Below are 21,765 nucleotides of genomic sequence, written 5' to 3' on the forward strand. Positions count from 1 at the left end.
AGGTCCTCTATTAGAAATTTGGAGGCACAAGTGGGTCAGTTGAGTAAGAAAATTACTGAACTCCCTCCTAGTACTCTTCCAAGCAATACAGAAGAGAATCCAAAAGGAGAGTGCAAGGCCATCACCATGACCCACACGGTCGAATCTGGAGAGGAGGAAGAGGCAGTGATCTCCACTAAGAAAGATCTCACTGGACGTCCACTGGCCTCCAAGGAGTTCCCTGATGAGGAACCATGGGAATCTGAGGCTCACACAGAGACCATAGAGATTCCATTGAATTTACTTCTGCCATTCATGAGCTCTGATGAGTATTCTTCCTCTGAAGAGGATGAAGATGTTACTGAAGAGAAAGTTGTTAAGTACCTTGGAGCAATCATGAAGCTAAATGCCAGGTTGTTTGGTAATGAAACTTGGGAGGATGAACCTCCATTGCTCATCAAAGAACTGGATGACTTGACTAGGCAGAAATTACCTCTGAAGAGACAAGACCCTAGAAAATTCTCAATCCTTTGTACCATAGGCACCATGGCCTTTGAGAAGGCTCTGTGTAACCTGGGGTCAAGTATAAACCTTATGCCTCTCCCTATAATGGAGAAGCTAGGGATCATTGAGGTACAAGCTGCTAGAATCTCACTAGAAATGGCAGACAATTCAAAGAAATAGGCTTATGGGCTTGTAGAGGATGTCTTGGTAAAGGTTGAAGGCCACTACCTCCCTGCTGACTTCATAACCCTAGAGACTGGGAAGTATATGGATGAATCCATCATCCTTGGCAGACCCTTTCTAGCCACAGCAAAAGCTGTGATTGATGTTGATAGAGGAGAATTGATCATTCAAGTGAATGAAGACTCCCTTGTGTTTAAAGCTCAAGGATATCCCTCTGTAACCATGGAAAGGAAGCATGAAGAGCTTCTCTCAATACAAAGACAAACAGAGCCCCCACAGTCAAACTCTAAGTTTGGTGTTGGGAGGCCACAACCAAACTTTAAGTTTGGTGTTGAACCCCCACATTCAAACTCTAAGTTTGATGTTGGGAGGTTCCAACATTGCTCTGAATATCTGTAAGGCTCCATGAGAGCCCACTGTCAAGCTATTGACATTGAAGAAGCGCTTGTTGGGAGGCAACCCAATCTTTAATTATCTATGTTAAATTTCTATTTTCTTTTGTTATTTTATGTTTTCTGTAGGTTGATGATCATGTGAAGTCACAAAAATAATTGAAAAAGCAAAAACAGAAGGAAAAACAGTATTAAAAATAGAACACCCTGGAGGAGAAACTTACTGGCGTTTAAATGCCAGTAAGGGTAGCAGAATGGGCGTTAAACGCCCAGTCTGGCACCATTCTGGGCGTTTAACGCCAGAAATGGGCACAAGACTGGCGTTTAACGCCAGAAAAGGGCAAGCTGTTGTTAAACGCCAGAAATGGGCAGCAGCCTGGCGTTTAACGCCAGGATTGGCATAAAGGGGCGTTTTTACACGCCACTTGGTGCAGGGATGAGATATCCTTGACACCTCAGGATTTGTGGACCCCACAGGATCCCCACCTACCTCATCTCTCTCTCTTCTTCACCCATTCACCAATCACCTAAATACCTCTTCCCCCAAAACCCCTCACCTATCAAATCCTACCCTCTTCTCCATGGTCCCTTTTAAGCTCAAAAAGGGCGAATATCCGGAGATCCGACATGAGATCCGAAGAAGAGGTTGGAAAGTTCTCACCAATCCCATTCAACAAGTCGGGATCTTAATGGTTCAAGAGTTCTATGCCAATGCATGGATCACCAAGAACCATGATCAAAGTGTGAACCCGGAACCTAAGAATTGGCTTACAATGGTCCGAGGGAAATACTTAGATTTCAGTCCGAAAAATGTAAGGTTGGCATTCAACTTGCCCATGATGTAAGGAGCTGCACACCCATACACTAGAAGGGTCAACTTTGATCAAAGGTTGGACCAAGTCCTCATGGACATCTGTGAAGAGGGCGCCCAATGGAAGAGAGATTCAAGAGGGAAGCCGGTTCAACTAAGAAGGCATGACCTCAAGCCCGTGGCTAGGGGATGTTGGAGTTCATCCAACGCTCGATCATTCCCACAAGCAACCGGTCTGAACTTACTATAGATCGGGCTATCATGATTCATAGCATCATGATTAGAGAGGAAGTAGAAGTTCATGAGGTTATATCCCAAGAACTCTACAAGGTGGTGGACAAGTCCTCTACTTTAGCAAGGTTAGCCTTCCCTCATCTCATTTGTCACCTTTGCAATTCGGTTGGAATTGACATAGAGGGAGACATTCTCATTGATGAGGACAAGCCCATCACTAAGAAAAGGATGGAGCAAATAAGAGAACCTCACCAAGAGCATGAGGAATTTTTTCATCATGAAATCCCTGAGATGCCTCAAGGGATGCAATTTCCTCCACAAAACTATTGGGAGCAAATCAACACCTCCTTGGGAGAATTAAGTTCCAATACGGGACAACTAAGGGTGGAGCACCAAGAGCATTCCATCCTCCTCCATGAAATTAGAGAAGACCAAAGAACCATGAGAGAGGAGCAACAAAGGCAAGGAAGAGACATTGAGGAGCTCAAGCACTCCATAAGATCTTCAAGAGGAAGAACAAGCCACCATCACTAAGGTGGACCCGTTCTTTAATTTCCTTGTTCTTTATTTTTTGTTTTTCGAATTTTTATGCTTATGTTTATCTATGTTTGTGTCTTATTACATGATCATTAGTGTCTTAGTGTCTATGCCTTAAAGTTATGAATGTCCTATGAATCCATCACCTTTCTTAAATAAAGAGTGTTTTAATCGAAAAAGAAAAAGAAGTACATGAATTTCGGATTTTAAAATAGTTTAATTATTTTGATGTGGTGGCAATATTCTTGTTTTCTGAATGAATGCTTGAACAGTGCATATTTTTGAATTTGATTGTTTATGAATGTTAAAATTGTTGGCTCTTGAAAGAATGATAGAAAAAGGAGAAATTTTATTTGATAATCTGAAAAATCATAAAATTGATTCTTGAAGCAAGAAAAGCAGTGAAAAGCTTGCAGAAAAAAAAGAGGAAAAAAAGAAGCGAAAAAAATAATAAAAGAAAGAGAAAGAGAAAGAAAAACAAGCAGAAAAATCCAATACCCCTTTAAACCAAAAGGCAAGGGTGATAAAAAGGATCCAAGGCTTTGAGCATCAGTGGATAGGAGGGCCCACAGGAATAAAATCCTGCCCTAAGCGGCTAAACCAAGCTGTCCCTAACCATGTGCTTGTGGCGTGAAGGTGTCAAGTGAAAACTTGAGACTGAGCGGTTAAAGTCGTGGTCCAAAGCAAAAAGAGTGTGCTTAAGAGCTCTGGACACCTCTAATTAGGGACTCTAGCAAAGCTGAGTCACAATCTGAAAAGGTTCACCCAGTTATGTGTTTGTGGCATTTATGTATCTGGTGGTAATACTGGAAAACAAAATGCTTAGGGTCACGGCCAAGACTCATAAAGTAGCTGTGTTCAAGAATCAACATACTTAACTAGGAGAATCAATAACACTATCTGGATTCTAAGGTTCCTATAGAAGCCAATCATTCTGAACTTCAAAGGATAAAGTGAGATGCCAAAACTGTTCAGAAGCAAAAAGCTAAAAGCCCCGCTCATCTAATTAATACTGATCTTCATAGATGTTTTTGAAATTCATTGTATATTCTCTTCTTTTTATCCTATTTGAGTTTTAGTTGCTTGGGGACAAGCAACAATTTAAGTTTGGTGTTGTGATGAGCGGATAATTTATACGCTTTTTGGCATTGTTTTTAGTATATTTTAGTTAGTTTTATTATATTTTTATTAGTTTTTAAATAAAAATCACTCTTCTGGACTTTACTATGAGTTTGTGTGTTTTTCTGTGATTTCAGGTATTTTCTGGCTGAAATTGAGGGACCTGAGAAAAAATCTGATTCAGAGGCTGAAAAAGGACTGTAGATGCTGTTGGATTCTGACCTCCCTGCTCTCGAAGTGGATTTTCTTGAGCTACAGAAGCCCAATTGGCGCGCTCTCAGTTGTGTTGAAAGTAGACATCCTGGGCTTTCCAGCAATATATAATAGTCCATACTTTACCCGAGATTTGATGGCCCAAACAGGCGTCCCAAGTCAGCTCAAGAATTCTGGCGTTTAACGCCAGAACTGGCACAAAAGCTGGAGTTAAATGCCCAAACTGGAACAAAAGCTGGCGTTTAACTCCATGAAAAGTCTCTACACATGGGAGCTTCAATGCTCAGCCCAACCACACACCAAGTGGGCCCGAAAGAAGATTTATGCATTAATTACTCATTTCTGTAACCCTAGGCTACTAGTTTTCTATAAATAGGACCTTTTGCTATTATATTTTCATCTTTGGATTATTTTTTGATCCTTTGATCACGTTTTGCAGGCTGGCCTCTCAGCCATGCCTAGACCTTGTTCTTATGTATTTTCAACGGTGGAGTTTCTACACACCATAGATTAAGGTGTGGAGCTCTGCTGTTCTTCATGAATTAATACAAGTACTATTGTTTTTCTATTCAACTCAAGTCTATTTCTTCTCCAAGATATTCATTCGCACCCAAGAACATGATGAATGTGATGATTATGTGATACTCATCACCATTCTCACCTATGAACGTGTGCCTGACAACCACTTCCGTTCTACATGCAAACAAGCTTGAATGTGTATCTCTTGGGTTTCTAATCTAAGATTAGAACCTTTGTGATATAGGCTAGAATTATTGGCGGCCATTTCTGAGATCTGGAACGTCTAAACCTTGTCTGTGGTATTCTGAGTAGGATCTGGGAAGGGATGACTGTGACGAGCTTCAAACTCGCGAGTGTTGGGCGTGTGACAGACGCAAAAGGATCAATGGATCCTATTCCAACATGATCGAGAACCGACAGATGATTAGCCGTGCGGTGACAGCGTGCGTAGAACATTTTCAATGAGAGGACGGGAAGTAGCCATTGACAACAGTGATGCCCAAAATAATGCTTGCCATGAAAAGGAGTATGAATGATTGGAAGAAGGCAATAGGAAAGCAAAGGTTCAAGAGGAACAAAGCATCTTCATACGCTTATCTGAAATTCCTACCAATGAATTACATAAGTATCTCTATCTTTACTTTATGTTTTATTTATCTTTAATTATCAATCCTCCATAACCATTTGAATCCGCCTGACTGAGATTTACAAGATGACCATAGCTTGCTTCAAGCCGACAGTCTCCGTGGGATCGACCCTTACTCACGTAAGGTATTACTTGGACGACCCAGTGCACTTGCTGGTTAGTTGTGCGGAATTGTGACAAAGTGTGATTCACGTTTGAGAGCTCCAAGTCTTTGGCGCCATTGTTGATGATCACAATTTCGTGCACCAATCATCATCTCCAAGTTGGAGATCCTTTGTGATTCTTGGGGTGGTGGTGGTTGATTATGGGGTGTTAAGGGTGGATGATAGTTATTTTGGTTAGTGGATGGGTTTTTGGGTGGGTAGTAGTTGGGTTGGGGTTAATTGTTTTGTGGTTTTCTGTATGGATTTTTATTAGTGTTTTGATGGTTTTGATGGTTTGTGTTTCTGGAATTGTTTTGGTTTGAGTTCTCTGCCAAGGTTGCTGGTTTTGGTTTTCTCCCCACTTCAAATTGGGGTGGTTCCTCCAAGATGAGTTGTAGGTGTCTCCATGGAAATCATTTTGTCCAGAACCTTGATTGTGCATATAGTTAACTTGCTCTTGCTGCTGTTGCTCTTCATTGCTTTCCTCCTGCTGCCCCCACACCACTGGTGGTTGATTAGTTGTGCTCACTGCTGCAAGTTGTAATCTATCCATCCTCTTAGTGATTGATTCAATTTGCTGTTGGAGCTGCTGGTGCATGAGTTTGTTCTGAGCTAATATGGTATCAACTCCTTCTAGCTCAAACACACCTTTCTTTGGAGCTGCTTGCCTTTCAGAGGAATAGAAATACTCATTGTTGGCCACCATGTCTATGAGATCATGTGCCTCTTGAGCAGTTTTCATCATTTGCAAAGATCCTGCTGATGAATAATCCAAAGCTTTCCTTGAAGATAAGGACAAGCCTTCATAGAAATTCTGCAACTCCACCTATTCACTGAACATTCTTTCTGGACACCTTCTGATTAGAGCTTTACACCTTTTCCAAGCTTCATGCAATGACTCTCCTTCGTGCTGTCTGAAGGTTTGCACATCAGTTTTTAGCTTAACGACTCTTTGGGGTGGATAGAATTTGGCTAGAAATTTGCTAACCAAATCATCCCAGCTGGTGATGCTCTCTTTAGGGAAGGTTTCTAACCAATGTGTGGCTTTGTCTCTCAGTGAAAATGGGAATAGAAGAAGCTTGTATATCTCAGGGTGGATTCCATTGGTTTTGACAGTGTCACAAATTCTCAAAAACACAAAGAGGTGTTGGTTTGGATCTTCAGCAGCACTTCCTCCATACTGACAATTATTCTGAACCAGGGTAATCAATTGAGGCTTGAGTTCAAAGTTATTAGCATAGACATTGGGGTTAGGATGCTACTCCCACAATTCCTTGGGTTGGGGATAGTGTATGAAGCTAAAATTCTTCTCTGAGGCTGGCCATTGTTGTTGGCCACACTATCAGGTGGATTTAGGATGTTATCCTCCATTTCTTGATTTTCTTCTTCCAAGACTTCATCTCCAACAACTCCCTTCCCTCTGACATAAAACACAAAACCAGAAACCAAAAATAATTCACTCTACTGCTAGAGTGAGGTGAATGTTAGCTTAAACAAAAACTCAAACAGTTAATGTGCTTGACAAAAATAAAGAAAAAAATGCTTAATCTAGATTATCACCCTACTTAATCATTGTCAATCTAAATCAATCCCCGGCAACGGCTCCAAAAACTTGATGAGGGAAAAACAATTCCATACAAAACTCACCGGCAAGTGTACCGGATCGCATCAAGTAGTAATAACACACAAGAGTGAGGTTGATTCCACAGGGATTGATGGATTGAGCAACTTTAGTTAGGTGATGAATTTAGTTAAGCGAATATTTGATGATTTGAGTGAAACTTGATTAACAGAAGCAAAATTGCAAGAAAATAAAAGGGAGAAGGTAAATTGACAAAATCTTAAAGTGCAAAAGAAGTAAATTGCAGAAACTTAAAGTGCAAGAAAGTAAAAGAGCTGAAACTTAAATTGCAAGAAATATAAATAACTGAAACTTAAAGTGCAAGAAACTTAAATTGCTGAATCTAAATTGACAAGAAACTTAAATTGCATCAAGAATAAAGGGATTTGGGTATTGTGATTCAAATTGAACTAGAAAATGTAAATTGCAGTAAATCAGAGAAATATGAGATGCAGAGATTCAGATCTGGATCTCAGTAGCAAAACAAAAATGGAAAATTTGCAAAGGAATCAAAACGCAAGAAGGCTTAGCTCAATTATAAAATCCTAAAGAGAAATTGACAAATTCAGTAAAGTAACCAAGACAGTAAGCAAATCTAGATCTCAATCACTCTCTTGACTAAAAAGTAAAGAAGAAGTTGCAGAAGAAATAAAATGAAAACAGAGAAGAAGATTAAGATCCAATCCAATTCTTAAAACTATAAAAAGAGAAAAGTAAAAGTTGAATCTCAGCTGAAGAATACCAGTAGAGTTCTTCAATCTAAATTCAAAACCCAAAGTAGAAAATAGAAGTTGTAGAAGAAAAGAAAATGAACACAGAAAGCCAAACTCAGATCTAATCCCAATTCCCTAAATTCAAAATAAAATTAAAAGAGAGCCAAAAGTAAAAGTAAAACAAAAAATGAAGTAAAAGGTCCCTCCTCAAATCAAAATTGCTTCTATTTATACACCTTCTAATTTCAGTCTTTGAGCAATTGGAATGGGCTTTTGATTTGGCCTTGAAGAAGTGGATCCGGATTTGCTTGGTTTAATTGGATCAAGGTGCATTTTGTGCTCCTAGTGGAGCGTTATGTTCACTTTGTGAACTCCACGTTCACTTTGCCAAGCGTGCCTCTTCACGTGCTCAATTTTTCTCCTCTAGCATTCACTTAGTGAACGTCAAGTTCACTTATTGAGCGCTCTCCCTTGCTGAGCGCTGCACCATTTAGTGCTTCTTGGTGCCAATTTGGAGCGTTACACTCCTTTGTTTGAGCGCTACCCTTCCTTGGCTGGAAAGTCACGAAAAAGGTAAGAAAGTGAACGCCAAGTTCACTTTTTGAGCACTACCCTTTTGCGGAGCCTTCCTTGGTGCATGCCTCCCTTTCATGAGCGTTGCCTTAGTGAACATTGAGTTCACTTATTGAGTGCTACTTAGTGTACGGATGGCATGAAGCTTGCCTCCAATGCTGAACTTCACGAAAACGTTCACAAAATGAACGCCACGTTCACTTCCAAAGTGAACGCTATCCCAAAAGCGTTGTTGAGTGTGGCGTTCACAAAGAAAATGTAACGCTTCCCTGATTGCTTCCCTGATTTCTTCCCTTTCTTTCTCATTCCTTCACCTACAAGCAACCAAACAACCAATCAAAGTCTCACCAAAATCACAAGATCTTTGCATCATTTATAAAATCAATTAATTATAGCATAAAACCTATGATTTTGTATAAAATCAATGATGTTTGATTGATTCAATATAATCATGAAAATCCACTCCAATAACTTACTTATTGTGCAAGAAAGTGCATAAAACCTAATGAAACAAATGAAAAATGCTTGTAAAACTAGCATAAGACGACTTGTCATCAGTAGTGTAGAGTAGAAAGCTTTCTTAGGGTTTATCAATTTCCATTGTAGCATTTTATAGCAAGCTTTGATCTTTGATTTTACTTTTTCAATTGTAAGTACTCTCAATTTCCTCTTTAATTCAAGCACTTTTACTTTCAGTTCCTTTTGGTTCAAGTTACTTTGTCTATATTGCAATTTTGTGTTTCTTGAAGTTTTGATTAACGGATTTTAAATTTCATGCTTCCTTTATGTTTGATTACTTCTTTATGTTTGGTTTTGTTGATAGTTGGTTATAGTTTGCCATTTTACTTTGCAAATTTTCCATGTTTTACTTTTATGCACACAAGGTGTTTGTGAAAATGCCAACATTAGTTTTTGAGTAGATTTCCACACCTTGGCTTGTGGTCTGAGTTCCTAGGATACTAGAGTCATAATGTCCGACATTTAGTGGTAATTCTTTGGTAGTTAGTTGACTCTTGTTTCCAGTGATGCTAGCCTTTTATCAACTAGTTTGGTAAGTTGGCTAGGACTTATGGATTAAGGTCAATTATGTTTGCTTGACTTACTCCTCGATGGTTGGGGTTGACTAGGTGAGATTGACTCATCATAGTTACCATAGTTGTGGTTACGGCGATGATAGGATTCCTTGGATACTCATTCCCAAGTCGAGGCTCTTCATTGCATTTATAGCATTTTCACTAGTTTTGACATTGCTTTCTCTTTACTTGTAATAATTCACAATTTTGATCATTGCTTAGTTCTTTTAATCTTTCGTTCCTTAATTGCACAAAACCCCTTTTGCCCATTTTTCACAACCGAAAGAAGTAAAATTTCATTTGTATTCCTAGGGAGAATGACCCGACGTTTCATTACTCTCAGTTATATTTTGTTTTGAATTAGAATATTTGATTTGAGCATTACTTGTTGGCTAGGAACTATACTTACAACGCTGATGAACCGATTGTTGACGGTCTAGAATTCCTCTAATGAAATCTCGTTTCAAGTATAGTTTCCAAACCAATCAATAATCCTTTCATACAAAAATTTATTTGTCAAAAGTACAAACCCCTAAAATTTATAAACCGAAGTATTTAAACCTCGGGTCGTCTCTCAAAGGAATTACAGGGTAGTGTTCTTGTTATTGGTTATGAGTTGTATATTTTGGGGTTTTGGATAAGAAACAAGAAAAGTAAAAGGCAATGGAAATGTAAATGATAAAGTGGTCTTGGCAAGGTTGGGTGGTCAAGGATCTCAATCCCAACATGAGAATTGGCAAGGATCAATCCCATTAAGTCATCCTCTAACTAGTAGTAAAGGAAAGTCAAATGAGCCATATCAATCCAAGTCCATAAGTCCTAGTTCTCCACCAATTCAATTAGTGAGATCTATAGTTAATGGCTCCCAATCGTCAATCAATTGGACATTAGTAACTCAAGAGTTCCTAAGTTACCTTCCCAAGCCAAGAGCATAAAATTCTACTCTAAAATCCAACCAAGCATTTTATCAAACACTTGGAAGGCACAAAAGGAAAACATAGTAAATTGACAACAAAAATAGAATCTAACAACAATTATTGCAAGGAATTAATAACAACAATCAAAAGAAACACAATTATCATGAATTACCTCAAATTAAATTAAAAGAAAATATAATGAACAAAAGTAGATCTACAACAAAGCCTAGAAACAAAGTAGAAGAAATTATAACAAACAATAGAAGAATGATGAATGTAACAATAAAGAATTAAAGAGTAGAAGTAGATGAAAGCAAGAATTAAAACCTAGATCTAAGATTATTGACCTAAACCTAATCCTAATCCTAATCCTAGAGAGAAGTGAGAGCTTCTCTATCTAAAACTCACTAAAACTAATCCTAATGTGTGTTATGTAAAGTGATCATGCCTTCCCCTTCATTCCTTGGTCTATTTAGCCTTTTCCCGCCAAAAACTCAACTCCAAATGGGGCCAGAAACCCTCCAAAATTTCCAGGCACGAGTTCTTCTTTAAAAATCACGTGCGACCTTCGGCGCGTACGCGTACAGTATGCGTACGCGTCCCTGCAGTATTTCGCAATCCGCGTGTAGGCGCATAGTGTGCACGTGCGCCCATGAGCTTTTTCCAAATCTTTGGCTTTTCATGATTTCTCCACTTTGTATGCTTTCCTTTCACTTCTTTGATCCTTTCCTAGCTTTTTTTTCAATCTGAAATCACTAGCAAACACATCAAGGCATCTAGTGAAATCAAAGGAAGATGAAAATCATCACATTAAAGATCTAAAAAAGCATGTTATCACACTTAAGCACAAATACAGAGACAATCACAAAACTATGCTAATTCATTGAATAAATGTGAAGAAAGGTTATCAAAATGCTCTAAATTCAACACAAGATAAACCCTAAAAATGGGGTTTATCAACCTCCCCACACTTAAACTTTAGCATGTCCTCATGCTAAACCAAGAATGAAGTAAAGGGTATGACATTTATTCAATGCAACTAAACTATCTAAATATAACTAACTATATAAATGCATATGCTTGGTCAAAACAAATCAACTTCCAAGAGAATATATGTAAGCATAAGGGTTCAAACATTGGAAATCAAATCCAACCCACAATTGTATTGAATTATCAAGAAGGTTCACAAACTTGCAAGAATATAGATGAAAGTGGTGAATACATGTACTTGAGCAATCGAACCCTCACCGGATGTGTATCCGCTCTATTTCACTCAAGTGTTTAGGGGTTGATTCACTCAATTCTCTTCTAATCATGCTTTCCAAGATTTTTTCTTCATCTAACAATCAACAATCATTCAATGCATGCATACAAATATCATGAGGTCTTTTCCATAAGGTTATAATGGGATTAGGGTCAAGGTAGGATCATATATGGATAAGTGGACTAGAATTTGAATCTTTGACGAGCTTAAACTTTCCCACCTAACCTATGTAATGACCTATACAATTAATTACTAACCTAACTACCCATCCTTCCCTTTTTACATGCTCATACATTTTCTTTTGATTTTCCTAACACTTATACATTGACTCTTATTGGACTTTACTTTGGGGCATTTTGTCCCCTTTTTATTGTTTTTTTCTTTTTTTATTCTTTCTTATTCTATTTTTCTTCTTTTGTTTTTTTCTCATTTTTTTTCTTTTTTTTTCTTTCAAGCTACATGCAAGAACATCAATGCATAAGGTCTATACATTTAATCAATACATGAGCGTGCACCCAATTCCCAAATATATAAATACAACACACCCTTTTTATCCCTACCAATGTTCCCAATCTCCCCAAACTTGAATAGTAAACACTCTCGCTAGCCTAATCTAATCAAAGATCCAAACAAGAGACTCTATTATTTTCCGCTTTAGGCTTGTAATGTGCTAAAATAAAGAATAATTGGGTTAAGCATAGGCTCAAAATTAGTTAACAAAGGTTGGTAAAAGGTAGGCTATTTGGGTAAGTGAGCTAAATGAAATGATGGCCTCAATCATATAAATGCATGAATACAAGGAACAATGGGACATATAGAATTAAACAAATCAAGTATCACAATCATAGGAAGAGAACAATTTCACACAAGAAGGAAAATAAGTGGTTATAAGATTTAACCACACAATTAGGCTCAAAACTCACAAGCTTGTGTTCTTAGCTCAAAAACATGATCCACAAAAGTATGAATTCAAGCAAGTTCTACAAAAATTTTTCCAATCAATTGGGGTGGTGCCCTATAGATAAATTCTTTTGGAAATTTTATCATTTTGACTAAGCCTATCCTAAATGTGATGTTGTGTTTGAGAAATTCTAAAATTCCTTAGTTTACCCTCTTTTCTAATCAAAACAATTTCTTTTATGCACAAAGGGTTTAACTAAGTTTTCAACAATTCAAAACATTTTTCAAATCAGAACCACAAGGCTAAAATGCAATATATACAATAAAAGTGTGCAACCACCAAAATAAAAGTATCCATACAAGCAAATATATACAATAATCCCAAAATAGTGCAAAATAAAGCAAAATAAGATGAACTAAGTGATAATGTCCAAAAATGTTCACCAAATCCACCGACAGCGATGACGGTGACCTCCCCACACTTAGGATGAAGCATCGTCCTCGATGCTACTGATCGGGCTCACAGTGAGGGTCAACAGTCACATCTGCCTCCTGCTGGATCTCTCGGCATGCTCCTGAGTATCCTGGGTAGCCTGCGTCTGTGGAGGTGCCTCCTGCTGAGTCGGCTCCTCAACATGCTCCTCCGTGTGCTCTGCCTCGTGATCCTCCTCATCGGATGCGGGAGAGTCGGGGAGAGGTGGTAGCTCAATGCCCTATGATATAAATACCTGGTCTATGCAATCGAGATGTCGCATGATACGACGCTCGCTGTGCTCCATGAAGCGAAACAGGCACTATACTAGCAGATATGTCGGCTCGGGTGCTAGTGGTGGTGGTAAAGGTGCTACTGCTGGTGCTGAAGAAGAAGATGGTACTGCCGCTGCTGTGGAAGATGAGGGTCTAGCTGCCTCTACTGCTGCTCTAGCTAGAGAGCGGCGCCTGGATGGGGGCTTCTCGTGCACCCATGTACCCCACGAAATAGTAACCTCTTTCTCGTCGTCGTCTGGGGGTGGTGGTGTCACGTCGTCGTCAATCGATGGAGCACCGGCTAACTCAATCATCGTAGTGACCATGGTGGAAAATGGTAGTAAGCCACGGATTTGTGCTCGCCACATGCCTCGCCTGATCAACCGGGAGAAGTATACCTCCTTCCCCTCCATGACACAGGCAATCAGAAGAAGCATATCCATTGGGATCTCAGAAAAATAGGTGGTAGGCAGGACATAATGGGCGAATATCTGCTGCCAAGTCCTAGCCTCTCCAGACAGATAGGTAAATAACATCCCCTTGGGCCTTTTGTTGTTAGAATCCATCACCCAAGGGGCATCCGGTGTGGCAATAACGCACTTCAGCGCCTCATAATCAAAAGTCAAAGCATTTATTGCTATCTCTGCCTGCTGGTATACACATGTCTCACCAATCCGAGGTAGGCAATGTAAAACACCCTCAATAGCAGTGATGAGCGGATAATTTATACGCTTTTTGGCATTATTTTTAGGTAGTTTTTAGTAGGATCTAGCTACTTTTTAGTATATTTTTATTAGTTTTCAAGCAAAATTCACATTTATGGACTTTACTATGAGTTTGTGTATTTTTCTGTGATTTCAGGTATTTTCTGGCTGAAATTGAGGGACCTGAGCAAAAATCTGATTCAGAGGCTGAAAAAGGACTGTAGATGCTGTTGGATTCTGACCTCCCTGCACTCGAAATGGATTTTCTGGAGCAATAGAAACCCAATTGGCGCGCTCTCAATAGCGTTGGAAGGTAGACATCATGGGCTTTCCAGCAATATATAATAGTCCATACTTTGCCCGAGTTTTGATAACGCAAACTGGCGTTTAAACGCCAACTTTCTACCATTTTCTGGCATTAAACGCCAGAACTTGCATAAAAGCTGGAGTTAAATGCCCAAACTGGCACCAAAGCTGGCCTTTAACTCCAAGAAAAGTCTCTACATGTGAAAGCTTCAATGCTCAGCCCAAGCACACACCAAGTGAGCCCCAGAAGTGGATTTCTGCATCATTTTCTTATTTCTGTAAACCTTAGGTTACTAGTTCATTATAAATAGGACCTTTTACTATTGTATTTTAAGGAGGAAAATCTTTAGATCATTTTGGAATGGGTAAAGTACTAAATTGGTCCCCTAGATTTGGGCGTAATTCTGTTTTGGTCCTTAAGGTTTAAAGTGTTCTATTTGAATCCAAAAAAGTTTCATTTAGCATCAATTTAGTCCCACAGTGAGGTCAAAATTAAATAATTAACAAAATGTCCTACATAACAACAGTTCAAGAACAAAATCGATAATCTGGAGAACAAGTACAAGCTCCAGAGGCACAAAATTAACCATTGATGCATCAATACATTTATTTATCATTTTCTTTAGTTTTATAGAAAATATTTTATTTATATTATAAAAAAATAAAAAATAAATGTATTGATGTATCAATGGTTGATTTTATGCCTCTGGAGCTTGTACTTGTTCTCTAGATTATCGATTTTGTTCTTGTACTGTTATTATGTAGGACATTTTGTTAATTATTTAATTTTGACCTCACTGTGGGACTAAATTAATGTTAAATGAAACTTTTTTGGATTCAAATAGAACACTTTAAACCTTAAGGACCAAAACAGAATTACGCCCAAACCTAAAGAACCAATTTAGTACTTTACCCTTTTGGAATCTATCTTTTCATCTTTCATCACGTTTTGGGGGCTGGCCATTCGGCCATGCCTGGACCTTACACTTATGTATTTTCAACGGTGGAATTTCTACACCCCATAGATTAAGGTGTGGAGCTCTGCTGTTCCTCATGAATTAATGCAAAGTACTATTGTTTTTCTATTCAACTTAAGCTTATTCTTATTCTAAGATATTCATTCTCACACAAGAACATGATGAATGTGATGATCAAGTGACACTCATCACCATTCTCCCTTATGAACGCATGCCTGACAAACACTTCCGTTCTACATGAAAACAAGCTTGAATGCATATCTCTTGGATTCTTGGTCCATGCGTTTGATTGTCTCTCCTAATAACAGAGCCTTCAATTCCTTGAGATCAGAGTCTTCGTGGTATAAGCTAGAATCAATTGGCAGCATTCTTGAGATCCGGAAAGTCTAAACCTTGTCTGTGGTATTCTGAGTAGGATCTGGGATGGGATGACTGTGACGAACTTCAAACTCGCGAGTGTTGGGCGTAGTGACAGACGCAAAAGGATCAATGGATCCTATTCCAACATGAGTGAGAACCGACAGATGATTAGCCATGCGGTGACAGCACATTTGGACCATTTTCACTGAGAGGACGGACGGTAGCCATTGACAACAGTGATCCCCCAACATACAGCTTACCATGGAAAGGAGTATGAATGATTGAATGAAGACAGTAGGAAAGCAGAAATTCAGAAGCAACAAGTATCTCCATATGCTTATCTGAAATCCCACCAATGAATTACATAAGTATTTCTATTTTATTTATATCTTAATTATCAAAACCTCATAACCATTTGAAATCTGCCTGACTGAGATTTACAAGATGACCATAGCTTGCTTCAAGCCAACAATCTCCGTGGGATCGACCCTTACTCACGTAAGGTATTACTTGGATGACCCAGTGCACTTGCTGGTCAGTTACACGAAATTGTGAAGAAGTCTTGAGATCACGTTCTCCCACACCAAGTTTTTGGCGCGATAGCCAGGGAATGAATAATCACGATTTTGCGTACCAAGTTTTTGGCGCTGTTGCCGGGGATTGTTCGAGTTTGAACAATTGACGGTTCATCTTGTTACTCAAATTAGGTAATTTTATTTTATTTTTAAGCATTTTATTTTTGAAAAATAAAAAATAAAAAATTTAATAAAATAAAAATATATGTTCTTCAGAATTTTTAAGAATGAATTATAGAGTTTCATGAGATATGTTGAATCTTGGCTGGCTATTAAGCCATGTCTAATCTTTTGGACCGAGGTTTCACTTATGCTTAGAAGAGCTTCTTTGTCTTTCTCATCAATTGAGCTGTTGTATGTAATGTTCTGCTGAAGCTTGGCTGGTCATTGGCCATGTCTAGTGTTTTGGACCGAAGCTTTCACTGAAAGCTTGGCTGGCTATTAAGCCATGTCTAAAATTTTGGACCGAAGCTTTAGACTAACATTGCATGATTCCTGGAATTTTTATTAAAAATTTTGAAATCCTTATTTTTCTTTTTCCAAATAATTCTCGAAAAATACAAAAAAAATTTTAATAAAATCATAAAAACAAAAAAATTTTGTGTTTCTTGTTTGAGTCTAGTGTCAAATTTTAAGTTTGGTGTCAATTGCATATTTTGATTTTTTCTTTAAATTTTCGAAAATCCATGCATTGGGTTTTGTTCTTCATGATCTTCAAGTTGTTCTTGATGATTGTATTTGTTTAATCTTGTGATTTTCTTGTTTTGTGTCGTTTCTTGTTTTTCATATGCATTTTTGAATTATTAGTGTCTAAAGTTTAAAAATTTTTAAGTTTGGTGTCTTTCATGTCTTTCTTTTCTCAAAAATTTTCAAAAATATGTTCTTGATGTTCATCATGATCTTCAAAGTGTTCTTGGTGTTCATCTTGACATTCAAAGTGTTCTTGCATGCATTATTAGTTTTGATCTTAAATTTTTATGTTTTGCATCATTTAGTTGTTTTTCTCTCTCCTCATTAAAAATTCAAAAATAAAAAAATATCTTTCCCTTATTCGTCTCATAAATTTCGAATATTTGAGTTGACTTAGTCAAAAATTTTTAAAAACTTAGTTATTTCTTATGAGTCAAGTCAAATTTTCAATTTAAGAATCCTATATTTTCAAAACCTTTTCAAAAATCAAATCTTTTTCATTTTTCTTTCATTTTAATTTCAAAAATTTTAAAATTGATTTTCAAAATCTTTTTCTAATTTTATTTCATATTTTTTTGAAATTAATGCTAACGATTAATGTTTAGATTCAAAAATTTTCAAGTTGTTACTTGCCTATTAAGAAAGGATCAAACTTTAAATGCTAGAATAATATCTTTTAGTTTCTTGTTAGTCAAGTAATCAACTTTAATTTCAAAAATCAAATCTTATTAATTTCCTTTTCAAATCTTTTTCAAAATGATTTTCAATCATATCTTTTTCAAAATCAATTTCAAAAACTTTTCTAACTTCTTATCTTTTCAAAATTGATTTTAAAATCTTTTTCAATTAACTACTTGACTTTTTGTTTAATTTTAAAAAGTTTTCTATTTCAATCATATCTTTTTTAAAACCACGTAACTACTTTTCTCTCTTTAATTTTCGAAAACTACTAACAACTTTTTCAAAATTCTTTTTTATAATTAACTAATTATTTTAAATTTTAATTTTAATTTTATTCCTTTTTATAATTTTCAAATACTAACTAATAATTAAAATAAAAACAAAAATATTTTCCTTTTATTTTAATTCAAATTTCGAATTCTTCTCTCTCTCATCTTTTTCTATTTATTTATTTATTTACTAAGACTTCTCTTCTTCTTATAATTCGAACCCTCTCCCCCTCTCTGTGTTCGAATTCTTCATCTTCTCTCTTGTTCATTCTACTCTTTTATTCTTCCACTCACATAAAGGAATCTCTATACTGTGACATAGAGGATTCCTATTCTTTTCTATTCTATTCTTTTTCATATGAGCAGGAGCAAGGATAAGAATATTCTTGTTGAAGCTGATCCGGAACCTGAAAGGACTCTAAAGAGGAAGCTAAGAGAAGCTAAGGCACAACACTCTGGAGAGGACCTAACAGAATTATTTGAAAAAGAAGAAGAGATGACCGAACCCAACAACAATAATGCAAGGAAGGTGTTTGGTGATTTCACTACACCAACTTCCAATTTCTATGGAAGAAGCATCTCAATTCCTGCCATTGGAGCAAACAACTTTGAGCTTAAGCCTCAATTAGTTTCTCTAATGCAACAGAATTGCAAGTTTCATGGACTTCCATTGGAAGATTCTCATCAGTTCTTAGCTGAATTCTTGTAAATCTGTGAAATTGTCAAGACCAATGGAGTTGATCCCGAGGTCTATAGGCTTATGCTTTTCCCTTTTGCTGTAAGAGACAGAGCTAGAACATGGTTGGATTCAAAACCTAAGGAAATCCTGAACTCTTGGGAAAAGCTGGTCAGTGCTTTCCTGGCCAAATTCTTTCCACATCAAAAGATGGGCAAGCTTAGAGTGGAAATCCAAACCTTCAGACAGAAGGAAGGTGAGCCCCTCTATGAAGCTTGGGAAAGATATAAGCAATTGATCAAAAGGTGTCCTACTGACATGCTTCCAGAATGGAGAATCATATGTATATTCTATGATGGTCTGTCTGAGTTGTCAAAAATGTCATTGGACCATTCTGCAGGAGGATTTCTTCATCTGAAAACCCCTGCAGAAGCTCAGGAAATCATTGAAATGGTTGCAAATAACCAGTTCATGTATACCTCTGAGAGGAGTCCTGTGAACAATGGGACGCCTCAGAAGAAGGGAGTTTTTGAAATTGATACTCTGAATGCCATATTGGCTCAGAACAAAATATTGACTCAGCAAGTCAATATAATTTCTCAGAGTCTGAATGGATTGCAAGCTGCGTCCAACAGTACTAAAGAAGCATCTTCTGAAGAAGAAGCTTATGATCCTGAGAACCCTGAAATGGCAGAGGTGAATTACATGGGAGAACCCTATGGAAACACCTATAATCCTTCATGGAGAAATCATCCAAATTTCTCATGGAAGGACCAACAGAAGCCTCAACAAGGCTTCAATAATAATGGTGGAAGAAATAGGTTTAGCAATAGCAAGCCTTTTCCATCATCTTCTCAGCAACAGACAGAGAATTCTGAACAGAGCCATTCTGGCCTGACAACCATAGTCTCTGATCTATCCAAGACCACACTAAGTTTCATGAATGAAACAAGGTCCTTCATTAGAAATTTGGAGGCACAGGTGGGTCAGCTGAGTAAGAAGATTACTGAAACTCCTCCCAGTACTCTCCCAAGAAATATAGAAGAAAATCCCAAGAGAGAGTGCAAGGCCATAAGCATGACCAACATGGCCAAACCTGGAGAGAGTGAGGAGGACGTGAGTCCCAGTGAGAAAAGCTTCATGAGACGTCCTCTGGACAGAAAGGAGTTTTCCTTTGAGGAACCAAAGAAATTTGAGGCTCATACAGAGACCATAGAGATTCCATTGAACTTCCTTCTGCCATTCATGAACTCTGATGAATATTCTTCCTCTGAAGAGGATGAAGACATCACTGAAGAGCAGGTTGCTAAATATCTAGGAGCAATCATGAAGCTGAATGCCAAGTTATTTGGTACTGAGACTTGGGAGAGTGAACCCTCCTTGTTCACCAATGAACTGAATGCATTAATGAGGTAGACATTACCTCAGAAAAAACCGGATCCCGAAAAATTCTTCATACCTTGTACCATAGGCACCATGACCTTTGAGAAGGCTCTATGTGACCTGGGGTCAGGGATAAACCTCATGCCACTCTCTGTAATGGAGTAACTGGGAATCTTTGAGGTACAAGCTGCAAGAATCTCCCTAGAGATGGTAGACAAATCAATGAAATAGGCTTATGGACTAGTAGAGGACGTGCTAGTGAAGGTTGAAGGCCTTTACACCCCTGCTGATTTCATAATCCTAGACACTGGGAAGGATGAGGATGAATCCATCATCCTTGGCAGACCCTTCCTAGCCACAGCAAAAGCTGTGATTGATGTTGACAGAGGAGAGTTAGTCCTTAAGTTGAATGAGGACTACCTTGTATTCAAGACTCAAGGTTCTCCTTCTGTAACCATAGAGAGGAAGCATGAAAAGCTTCTCTCAATACAGAGTCAAACAAAACCCCCACATTCAAACTCTAAGTTTGGTGTTGAGAGGTCCCAACCCTGCTCTGATTATCTGTGAGGCTCCATGAGAGCTCACTGTCAAGCTATTGATATTAAAGAAGCGCTTATTGGGAGGCAACCCAATGTTATTTAATTATATCTATTTATTTTCCATTGTTATTTTATGTTTTCTTTAGGTTGATGATCATGTAAAGTCACAAAAATAACTGAAAAATAAAAAAAAGAATGAAAAACAGCATTAAAAATAGCTCACCCTGGAGGAAGAGCTTATTAGCGTTTAAACGCCAGCAAGAGTAGCAGAATGGGCGTTAAATGCCCAGTCTGGCACTATTCTGGGTGTTTAACAACAGAAATGGGCACCAGACTGGCGTTTAACGCCAGAAATGGACCAAGTATTGCAAATGAATGAACCATCTTCAAGAAAAACGCAAGTTGAAGTCAAATTGGGGCCTAATATAAGGCAAAAAGGCATTTGACTCAACTTGACAAGTGAGTGGTCATGAAGATTCGACTAGATGCATATCACGGGAAATAAAGTAAAGACATGGAAATGCCGACCGATTCACCCTATGAACCGAACTTGGTGAGGTAAAGAAATCTGAATTTTAAAAGTTGCAACTTCAGTTTTAGGTGTGAATTTTGAATAACAAACATTTTCTAGAAATTTGGGCAGCATTCCGGCAGTAATTTGGACGTTCCCGGATGACAAATAGCAGTAGAAAAAGTCACAACAATCCAAAGAATTGCAGCAAGCATGGGCAAGTATGGATTTCAGACATACAGGCAGCATCAATCAAGCAAGGCAACAGGAAATCATGGAACAGAGACAGCAAGTAGTAAAATGTACACAGAACAATCTCTCAACCAACACTCGGCTAACAAGCATGATTCAGAAAATGAACACAAACAGAGCACTTATCAGGCCTAGAATCATCTAACCACAACCTAGCTATCTAACAACCCAGGATCAACTAAAACATACATATCTAACTAGCCTAGCAAACAGATTATTCAACTAATTAAACTAATGTAAGCATAATAAAATTAATGGAAAGTGGTAAAGAAACAGAGCAGGGGCATGGTGTAACCTGGAGTGCAGAAGCAGAAATGGAAAAGAAGAATAGAGGAAGTGGATGGTCGATGACAGCGCCGCCTAGTAGTGGTGGCAGCGGCAGACTCACGACGGCATAGGGACAGAGCAGAAGGGTGGGGCGGTGAAGGCAGAAAGGTGGAATGTGAGAAGAGGGAAGGGGGCGTGATGGTGAGGGTGGTTGATGACAGTGCCGCCCAGTAGTGGTGGCGGTGGCGCTTGGTGGCAAAGGAGGTGCTCAGCGGTGGTGGGAGGGGTGAGAGGGATGGACAGAGAGAGAGACACGTGAGAGGAGAGGAGGGGCAAAACGGAGGAGAAAAAGGGAAGGGCAGCGGTGGTTCGGCGGCGGAGGCGTCGCCGGCGCGGTGGTCACAGTGGTGGTGGAGTTTGTGGGAGATGGGGGGAGAGGCACGAAGAGGGAAAGATGTTGGGGAATGGGTGAGGGTTGTGCGAAAGC

The sequence above is a fragment of the Arachis ipaensis genome, chromosome B01 (assembly GCF_000816755.2).
Source record: "Arachis ipaensis cultivar K30076 chromosome B01, Araip1.1, whole genome shotgun sequence".
Classification (NCBI taxonomy): Eukaryota; Viridiplantae; Streptophyta; class Magnoliopsida; order Fabales; family Fabaceae; genus Arachis; species Arachis ipaensis.